This window comes from Piliocolobus tephrosceles, chromosome 14 (assembly GCF_002776525.5).
Source record: "Piliocolobus tephrosceles isolate RC106 chromosome 14, ASM277652v3, whole genome shotgun sequence".
NCBI lineage: Eukaryota > Metazoa > Chordata > Mammalia > Primates > Cercopithecidae > Piliocolobus > Piliocolobus tephrosceles.
In genome coordinates, this window is record NC_045447.1 from 25,318,406 (window position 1) to 25,323,009 (window position 4,604).

Sequence of the window (4,604 nt, forward strand, 5' to 3'; positions counted from 1 at the left end):
GTGCAAGATAGAGATCAGATTCTTTTCATTGCATTACCAATTGTCCTAACACCATTTATTAAATTATTACCCTATCATTCCCTGCTGCTCTGCACTGTCAACTCTGTTACACAGTAAGATTTTGTGTAAGCATTGATCTGTTTCTGGGTTCTCAATTTTGTTCACTAATTTCTTTATACCTGTCAGAAAATACAATCTTAATTACTGTAGCCATATAAGAAGACTGGATACCTACCAGAACAAATCCCTCCACCTTGCTCTTCTTTAAACTCATCTTAATTATCATGGCTCTTTGCTTTTCACTATAAATTTTTAGAATCAATGTGTCAAGCTCCACAAAATACTATAAAGTTTTAAATTGGAAGTACATTAAATTTATGAATTAATTTATAGAGAACTTACAATATTATAATATTAAGTCTTATCTATCTATGTACATGGTATATATCTCCATTTATTTAGATTTAACTCTAACTTTTTTCAGTAAAGGATTTTAAACATTTCTTCACAAATGCTATGCTCATATTTGGTTAGATTTATTCTTATGCTTCTTATGTCCTTTAAAGTATCACAAACCTTTAAAATTTCATTTTCTAGTATCTGCGACTGGTGCACAGAAAGTGAATGATTTTAAAACTTTGACCTTTATATCCAGAAACCTTGCAAAACTTATACTATAATATTTGAAGAGTCTCTTATGTTGTCTTAATCTATGATAATTTACTCTGCAAATTTTATTTTATCCTTTCCAAACCTTTTACCTTTTTTTAACTTTCTTAAAGGGTTGGCTAGAGTCTTCAGCACAATACTGAATGGAAACTGTGCTATTGGATCCCTTGCCTTTTCCTGAATTTAAATCAATTGCTTCTAACATTTTCCTATTAAATATAATGTTTGCTGTATAATTTTGTATGTTTTTAATCCCTTTATCGAGTTAAGAACATTCTGTTTCTTCTTTCCCAATTTTTAAAAAATACAAATGACTGTTAAATGTTTTCAAATGATTTCTGCATGTGCTGATGACCAGATGGTCCTTTAATGTGAACCATCTTTGTATTCCTGAGATAAAATCAATGTAATGATTATATACATTTATATATATATACACATATGGTTTGCAAATATTTTTGTTTCTGCATCTATATTAATGAATGAGAATGGTGTGTAACTTACATTCCTCATGGTGTGCATGTCTATTTTGCATCAAGGACTTTGTAGCTTCATAAAATGAATTGATGAGTGTTTCTTAATCTATTAGCTTCCGGAAGAGTTTGTGGAAGTTTGAAATTGCTTGTTACCTGACAGACTGTTAGAGCTCATAGCTAGAATTGTGTAGGATGGGTGTTTTGAAGGTAAATATATTTTAAACTCCTGATCCCCATTCTTCAAATGCAATAAACTAAGTTTTCTATTCTTGATTCAATGATAATAAATAACACTTTAATAGGAAATTGTCCATTGCATTTAAGCACTCAATTTTCTTTGCATAAGTTATTTGTGGTACTGTGTGTTACATCTGTGGCTATTGTTCTTTTATATTTATAATGTTTCGTATTTGTGTCTTCCCTTTTTTACTTCGTCAGTCTTGCCAGAGGTTTTTTTATATAGTCTCTTCAATCTTTATTGTATATTTCTTCTCAATTTTATTAATTTTTGTGCTTGGATTATTTCCTCCTTTTCATTTTCTTGCTTTTTACAATTTTTAGTATTTATTTTCTATATAAACATTAAAGTTATAAATTGCCACCTGCCAATACATATATACATTTTCAGCAGTTTTACTATACTATGCATAGATATGGTTTTCTTCATATTCTTACTAGAGTACACTGAGATTTTTAAATCTGTAAATTTATATCTTTCACCAAATTTTGAAAATTTCAGCCATTATTTCTTCAAGTGTTTTTCTGCATAGTTCTCTCTTTCTTCTGTTTCTGAGACTCAAATTATACATATGTTTGACTTTATGCTCTGGTGCCCTAGGTCCCTGAAGCTGTGTTCAATGTTTTAAAATAAAATTTAGCTTTTCAAATAGTTTTAGGCTTGTAGAAAAAAATTGTGATGATAATACCGAGAGTTGCCATATCTCCACACCCAGTGTTCCCTATTATTTTATATATTATGATACATTTGTTAGAATTAATGAACCAATATTGATACATTATTTTAAACTGAAGTCCCTACTTTGTTCAGATTTCTTTGGTTTTTACCTTCTTCTGTTCCAGGATCTCATCCAGAATCCCACATTACATTTACTTACCATGTCTCCTTAGGTTCCTCTGGGCTTTAATGATTTCTAAGACTTTCCTTGGTTTTTTTTTTTTGGCCTTGACAGTGTTGAGGAGTACAAGTTAGGCATTTTATAGAATGTCCCTCAATTGGGATTTATATAATTTTTCCCCTCACAGTTAGACTAAGGCTTGGGGGAGGAAAATCACAGAGTCAAAGTGACATTTTCACCACATCACATTAAGGGTACATACTATTCACATGACTGATATGGTTTGGATCAGTGTCCCCACCCAAATCTTCTACCAAATTGTAATCCCTGGAAGCTGTAACAGTAGTTGGAGTCTTGTGACAATCTCCAGGTGCCTTCTGAGAGAAAAGGGGAGGATGCCACTGGAGGCACCTTCCTTTTCAATGCCACTATCTTTCCCTTCTCTTTTACCCTCAGTACCAGACAATACTAGTTCTTCCCTTTCTCCAGTGTCTTACATCACTTCCCAGGAGATGAAGTGTATTCTTCACTGGTGTGCCAATTAGTCAGGTCCCCAGTGTGAACGTTTCCTGCAGGACCTGGTAGCTAAGGCAGTGCCAGGAAAATTACAGCCACTGCCAAATAGTCTGGTATAGCTCAGTGTGTCCAGGGCAAACGGACCGCCTTGTATCTTTGAGTGCCATCTATGTCTTTGGGATCAGTGGTCTCAAGGCTAGGCTGAGCAGGAATGCAATGAATTTGTCAGGCAGCTGGAGTTCTATGAGCCAGACTTCATGGCAAAGTTTGACCAAGCAGTGGCTGCTACAGCTAGTAAGGACTGATAGGTATTCAGACCAAAGAAGATAACCGCAGCTGATGGAGCCAAGGCCATGACTCTACAATGAGAACTCAATTCAAGCGTGTCACCTAAAAGTCTGGAACTGGTGTTCCAACCAGCACACTGAACTCACTGACCAGTACAGGCATGATTATTTCAACATTAATAGCATGCCAACTAGGCTCCTACTGTAAATGTTATCATTCTAAGCAATTCAGATCATTGGTCCGTCTTCTAGTTTGCTTCTTTCCAAGAGATGTCAAAGAACAACAAGAGATGCCTCAAGAACATGATGGCTTCTTCTGCGACTATAACCAAAAGGGATCTACACATTATAACTCAAGCCCACTGCTGGCTCATGACGTGTGGAAAATAGAACCCTTTTTCCCCAAAAATAAGACAGGACAATAAAAGTTCATATTTTTACACTAAAAAAAAAATTGTAATCCCCAATATTGGGGGTAGGGCCTGGTGGGAGGTGATTGGATCATGGGGGTGGTTTCCCATGAATGATCTGGCACCATCCCCCTAGTGCTGTTCCCATGATAGAGTTCATTCTCACGAGATCTGTTAACAAGTGTGTAACACCTTTCCCCTCTCCCTCTTCCTCCTGCTCTGGCCATGTAAGATGTGCCTGCTTCCCCTTCACCTTCCACCATCATTGTAAGTTTCCTGAGACCTCCCCTGGTGTGGAACCCACTATGCTTCTAGTACAGCCTACAGAACCATGAGTGACTCAAATCTCTTTTCTCTATAAATTACCCAGTCTCAGGTATTTCTTTTTTTTTGTTTTTTGAGACGGAGTCTCGCTCTGTTGCCCAGGCTGGAGTGCAGTGGCACGATCTCAGCTCACTGCAAGCTCTGCCTCTCCGGGTTCACGCCATTCTCCTGCCTCAGCCTCCTGAGTAGCTGGGACTACAGGTACCTGCCACCTCGCCCGGCTAATTTTTTTCTGTATTTTTTAGTAGAGATGGAGTTTCACCGTGTTAGGCAGGATGGTCTCAATCTACTGACTTTGTAATCCACCCACCTTGGCCTCCTAAAGTGCTAGGATTACAGGCGTGAGCCACCGTGCTCGGCCTTTTTTTTTTTTTTTTTTCTTTTAGCTCAGATTGTCCAACTTTGGTCACTGGGGGCTCCTGTGTCCCTTTGACATACCCTATTATTGTGGAGCATTGCTTTATTGTTTTTATTTTTGTTTTTCAGTATTTATAAGATGCTCCAGGACCCAGCAGGAAGGTGTCATCTGTGAGCCAGAAAATGGGCCCTGACCAGACATTGAATCTGCCCTGATCTTGGCCTTCCCAGCCTCCAGAACTGTGACAAATAAATTTCTATTGCTTGCAAGCTACCTAGCTTATGGTATTTTGTTATAGCAGCCTGAAGGGACTAAGACATCCCCCTCGGACAGCTGGTACAAAAACTGAGATTTAGTCTACCTTCAGTTTCCTTATCTATAAAATGGGGATAGATTTGTAAGTATTAAATGCTATACTATGTACTTAGTTTGGGACCTGACTCTAGTACATGCTCAGTAAAATTTTTAGAAGCTATCATTATTTATTT

General features: G+C 37.0%; 1 pseudogene; it reads left to right on the forward strand.

Moving 5' to 3' along the window:
- The first annotated feature begins 2,616 nt into the window (after window positions 1–2,616).
- LOC111550346 lies at window positions 2,617–3,042 on the forward strand (annotated as a pseudogene).
- Window positions 3,043–4,604: the final 1,562 nt, after the last annotated feature.